This window comes from Somniosus microcephalus, chromosome 14 (assembly GCF_052327205.1).
Source record: "Somniosus microcephalus isolate GS21.2 chromosome 14, FLI_Smic_1.0, whole genome shotgun sequence".
Classification (NCBI taxonomy): domain Eukaryota; kingdom Metazoa; phylum Chordata; class Chondrichthyes; order Squaliformes; family Somniosidae; genus Somniosus; species Somniosus microcephalus.
The window spans coordinates 112,375,949-112,381,948 of record NC_141000.1 but is presented as its reverse complement, the minus strand read 5'-3'; the positions used below and the strand labels follow the sequence as shown (position 1 = coordinate 112,381,948).

Below are 6,000 nucleotides of genomic sequence, written 5' to 3'. Positions count from 1 at the left end.
CCACAATGGGGTCGGCATCTCCAGAGGCGACGGGGCCAATCATCCGGCTTGCCACAATCCGATGGACTCGCTCCTCCAGGTCTGTGAGGGTCTGCAGGTGAGGCCGGCCTCCTCCAGTCCGATGCTGTTGCCTTCTATTATGGGCCAGCTTAGCCTGCAAGAGAAAGGACGGGGTGTGAGGAAACCTGCAGCCCTGATCTGGGATGACATGTCCAGGAGCCCTTACATTATGCACAGAGCTGAATGTGCGTGTGTTTCCAGAAAGGGCCATGGGTGCTGGATGACAGCTGGCCATTGGGGCTTTGCACACCCTCTGGCCATAAAGTGAGGTCCAGATGGAGGGATGAAGATGATTCTGAAAAAGGCACTCATCCTGACGACCCGAGTGAGGTCGTTGAACTTCTTCCTGCATTGCACAGGAGTCCTGGGAACCATGCTGCTGGGGGTGACTCTGTTGGAAACCTCCCTCCAAGCTCTGCGATAGTCGCTGTGCTGAGGCCTCCTGCCATTCTCTGGGTAGAGTACAGATCGCCTGCGCTCCACCGCGCCAACCAGAGCATCCAATGCCCCCTCGCTGAAGCGCTGCGCTCTCTCCCTGGCCCTCTCCATGTTCAGGCAGTTGTCGACGCCACAGGTAGGTTACCGCCGAGTTTGAGGCCTCCGATACGTAGGGTGCGGCTGGAGATGATGATCGACCCGCCCCTTTAAGAGCTGTCCGGCGTCAGCGTGTCTGGCTGCACTCGATTATTGACAGCACCTGCGCTGCGCCCGCCCACGGAGATATTGCGTCGCGCCGCCGGGTTAGCGCCTTAAGACTGTCGTGCAGCGCCTGACTTAGCGCCGCAATCACCTTCAGGGGCGCAGGTACCCAATATCGCTGGAGGTGGCGATAATTTGCGCCTGGCGCTAAACTTTGCACATGGCGCTAAACTTTGCACACCGCCAATACTAGCGCCCCAAACGGGGCGATACCGAATTTCTCCCCCATAGAATCATAAGAAATAGGCTTCTGTAGTTAAGGGAAATTCTTCAGCAGTCTGCCTGAGCTGACACAGAACAATGCTAATAACCATGTTAGATAAGGGTTTTCACAATAGCTCGTTATGAAGCCAAGGGCTTTGTAGAAACAGGCCTTTGTGTAGGTATGACTGGGCCTGATAAGGGGTTGGGGAAGGAGCCTCATGATCCACGTATTTAAAGCAAACTATCTGGAAGAAGGTAACAAGATGTCCATACAAGAGATAAGTGAAGGAATGATCTCATGGGACTGGAGGCCAGGTTAGGAGGGGTCCGCCTTGGGTATCTATTCCCCTGTAATTGAACAATGGAATGGGTAAATGAAATTAAACGAATGATTGACGTGAGGCATCCACTGGCCCCTAAAATAATGTATATAAACGGGCAGTCGAGAAGGGATAAAAAAGGCAGATGGAGGAGAGCTCCCCGAGGTGGATCCACGCTAGCTTCAGCTTAACACCTCAGCCAGCTTGAGAGATGACCGAAGAAGAGATCGTTACCGCAGGCTGCAAAGATCAACTCGTCCTGCCTCATCTATCCAATCCGGGCCAGGTAAACCATTCTCAGCTGTTACGGGTCGTATGTCTACTGTGTCTATCCTGATTATGTGTTGTACTTGAACCGTCGCTCCTCAATAAACCGCTTGTGACTCCTCGACCCTTTTGGGTAATCTGTGGCAATTGATCAAATCCTACAGCAGGGATCTAGATAGATTGGGAAAGTGGGCTAAGGGATCTGGATAGATTGGGAAATTGGGCTGAGAGATCTAGATAGATTGGGAAATTGGGCTGAGGGATCTAGATAGATTGGGAAATTGGGCTGAGGGATCTGGATAGATTGGGAAATTGGGCTGAGGGATCTGGATAGATTGGGAAATTGGGCTGAGAAATAGCAACGGAAATTCAATGTTGAAATTGCAATGAAACGGGACTAGGAAAAATGAACAAACGATAAACTAAATGATGTTACTCTATGGGATACAGCAAAAAGGGACCATGCAGAAATTGATTTTGACAGTTGTGCTGTCAGTGTTCTACAGCATTGAGGTGCTGCAAACACTGACAAGCACTGCAGAGGTGCACAGCTGCACCCAGGCTCTCCTCCATATGCTTATGGAGGGAGTCACAGCACACAGGAAGGTTCTCTTCCCTTCCAATGGGCTGTCTGGTTGCACATTGCACAGGAGGACACAAGCAGGGATGTCATTAGGAGGACCAGGCTGCAGTGGCGCAAACCTTTCAATGATCTCAGTAGATCATGATACGTTACTGCAAAGCCACACTCAACCTCATCCTGCTGTGCCACTCATCACATCCCCATCACTCTGCCTTCCCTACCCTACTCCTGCACATCCTTACTCACACCAACTTACCTTGCACCTCCACCCATCCCTCTCTATCTACATTATCACTTCCCCACCTCGCTAGCCACCCCTCACACTCACCCTCATCCTAGTGCAATCATACCAAGTAACAACACACAAGGGTAGACACTTGGGTGTTTTAGCCAATGTTCATGTGAAGTTTCTGTTAATGTGCTGTCAAACATTGAAAGCTTTATTTTTAGAACTTTGCATTCTTTGACAGATTTGCATGCACCTTTGGAAGTGGCTGAGTGAGTTGCAGTGAATGGTGAGACATAACGGTACCCCCCGCAATGGCAATGAGTGTGAAAGGAATGGCTTGGGCATTGTGGGGATGCTTTATGGTGTTGGTGTGGGATGGTGCCAACCTGGTGCATCATGTGGCAGCCAGGGTGTACAGTGTCAAGTGAAGTAAATCTGGCTATGGTGAGGCCATCCCTGGCCTCCCGGCTTGCAATGTGGTCAAGTGCTGATGCCCTGTGTCCTGTGCAGCATCAGGTGATTGTAGAGAAGGTTGGTGCTGATGGTGTGCCTGGTGCTGCTGGTGTTGGGGCTGATCGTGGTGGGATTCTGGGGACCAAGGTGAAATAGTTTCAAGGGCACCGATGCTGATGTAATAGATGGCAGGTGAACTTGAGATGACAGTAGCAATCTGTCAATGGTGAGAGAGGTTGTTCCAATGAGGTGACACTGGATAGAGAGATTGCTCCAAACACTTGCAACCTGCATAAAGCTCAATCTCTCTTCCAAATGCAGTAAGCAACAGCTTCTGAGCTTGGAAAGTGAACAGCTGTGAGATGGGAGCTTTTATAGCACATTTGCAGCTGTCAAGTAATGAGATGATATCATGGTGATACAACTCCTGACCTGCTTACCTAATGTGATCCCCGAGCAGCGGGGAAGCCATGGGGGATCTCTTAAAATCTAACGGTGAGCTTAAAATAGTTTTTAAGTGCCTGTTAACAAGCTCTTAATCACCTAAATTATCTCCCCCGCTGCTCGGTGTCGGGTCTGTTCAGCGATGACAGACCCGACATCTGGGAAATTAGCGTGGCGGCGGGTTGTCAAAAAAAACATTTTCCCACCCGATCCACCACCAAACGCGTCCGCTGACCCCCGGAAAAATTCCCCCGCGAGTTCAAATCCCACCACGGCAGCGGGGAGACTTAGATTCAGTTAATTAAGTAAATCTGGAATAAAAAGCTAGCATCAGTAATGGTGACCATGAAACTATCAGACTGTCATAAAAAACTCATCTGGTTCACTAATGCCCTTTAGGGAAGGAAACCCGCCGTCCTTACCTATATGTGAACACTGAAGTGCCCTCTGAAATGGCCACTCTTGTCGTAATAAGACAAAAACCTGCTACAAAAACCAGCACGGTGGCATAGTGGTTAGCACTGTTGCCTCACAGTGCCAGGGACTCCGGGTTTGAATCCGGCCTCGGGTGACTGTCTGTGTGGAGTTTGCACATTCTCCCCGTGTTTGCGTGGGTTTCCTCCGGGTGCTCCGGTTTCCTCCCACAGTCCAAAGATGTGCAGGTTAGGTTGATTGGCTATGATAAATTGACCCTTAGTGTTAGGGGGATTAAAATGTGTGGGGTTACAGAGATAGGGTGGGATATGTAGTGGTTATGGGGATCGGGTGGGATATGTGTCTGTGCAGGCTCGATGGGCCGAAATGGCCTCTATCTGCACTGTGGGGTTTCTGTGATTCTGTGAATAGACAGCAGTGGTTGAAGAAAATAGCTCGCCAGCACCTCCTCAAGGTCAGTTAGGGATGGGCAGTAAATGTGATGCCCACATCCTGCGAATGAATAAAAAAAAGGTAATCATTAACAAAAAGGTGCCTTCAAAATTCTGAGTTGCTTTGCTAAACAGGGAGAAACTATTTTCACTGGCGTTCTCCTAGATTTTTCTCCCTGCTCTTCTATCCTCTGGGTTTTTTAAAGCCACTTCCCAGGCACAGCCTGCGGTTGCTGACAGGAAATTGGACGTGCCCGGGCCAGTGCGACCAATTATGAGCATTTACTGTGAGATTGAAACCGAAATTGCAGAGGGAAACTTTCGTTAAAGATATCCGGAAAAAACTACACCTGGGAAATGATCTGCCTCTCACGATGAGACCGTATAAAGAATGCTGAACAAGGGTCAGGCAGCTGAAGCTTTTATTTAAGCCATGACAGCAGTGGCAATAAGAGATTCAACACTGACACAGGCTGAAACTCGAAGGTATGTGCAGCCAATGTTTGCCTTTTATCCTCTCACTAGGATTGTTTCTTTCCCAGCTGTAGAGCAGTAAATAGACTCTTGTGCTGCATGTTTACTCAGACAGAAGCAGACTGAGCGACTCCCATTAGTTTTTAAAAAAAATGTCAGGCTCAAATTTCCCCGGTAACTGGGAGGGGCCCCCGGTACTGCCTGGTGAAGAGATCAGAGGAGGGAGCAGAGAGCGAGCGGGCATCGCAAACAAACAGCTTCTGTAATAACAACAGAAAATGCTGGAAAAACTCAGCAGGTCAGGCAACATCCGTGGAGAGAAATTTGAGTTGACGTTTCGGGTTTGACCCTTCTTCAAAACTGGAAAGAAAAGGAACGAGATCGAAGGCAGGCAGATTCTGTAAGCGGCGATTCACACTGGGGGGGTGGTGGGCGAGAGCGGGAATACCCCACTTCCATTCTACCGCCCCCCCCCCACTCTCTCCTCCCCCCCCCCCACTCTCTCTGCCCCCCCCCCAACTCTGCCCCCCCCCAACTCTGCCCCCCCCCCCCAACTCTGCCCCCCCCCCAACTCTGCCCCCCCCCAACTCTGCCCCCCCCCCAACTCTGCCCCCCCCCCCCAACTCTGCCCCCCCCCCAACTCTGCCCCCCCCCAACTCTGCCCCCCCCCCCAACTCTGCACCCCCCCCCAACTCTGCCCCCCCCCCCAACTCTGCCCCCCCCCCCCAACTCTGCCCCCCCCCCCCAACTCTGCCCCCCCCCCAACTCTGCCCCCCCCCCAACTCTGCCCCCCCCCCCCAACTCTGCCCCCCCCCCAACTCTGCCCCCCCCCCCAACTCTGCCCCCCCCAACTCTGCCCCCCCCAACTCTGCCCCCCCCCCCAACTCTGCCCCCCCCCCCAACTCTGCCCCCCCCCCCAACTCTGCCCCCCCCCCAACTCTGCCCCCCCCCCAACTCTGCCCCCCCCCCCAACTCTGCCCCCCCCCCAACTCTGCCCCCCCCCCAACTCTGCCCCCCCCCCAACTCTGCCCCCCCCCAACTCTGCCCCCCCCCCCAACTCTGCCCCCCCCCCCCAACTCTGCCCCCCCCCAACTCTGCCCCCCCCCAACTCTGCCCCCCCCCAACTCTGCCCCCCCCCCAACTCTGCCCCCCCCAACTCTGCCCCCCCCAACTCTGCCCCCCCAACTCTGCCCCCCCCCACTCTGCCCCCCCCCACTCTGCCCCCCCCCACTCTGCCCCCCCCAACTCTGCCCCCCCCAACTCTGCCCCCCCCAACTCTGCCCCCCCCAACTCTGCCCCCCCCAACTCTGCCCCCCCCAACTCTGCCCCCCCCAAGTCTGCCCCCCCCCAAGTCTGCCCCCCCCCAAGTCTGCCCCCCCCAAGTGGGAATCCCCACCCACT

The 6,000-nt window shown here is 53.7% G+C and overlaps 1 protein-coding gene across 1 annotated transcript in view; it reads left to right on the top strand.

The window, feature by feature from the left end:
- The first annotated feature begins 4,179 nt into the window (after positions 1-4,179).
- Positions 4,180-6,000, top strand: part of LOC147107848 (interferon-induced GTP-binding protein Mx3-like) — a 41,323-nt gene continuing 39,502 nt past the window's right edge. The window contains exon 1 of the mRNA XM_086007201.1: positions 4,180-4,611. The gene's annotated coding sequence lies outside the window, so the exon portion shown is untranslated. The remainder of the gene's footprint in view (positions 4,612-6,000) is intronic.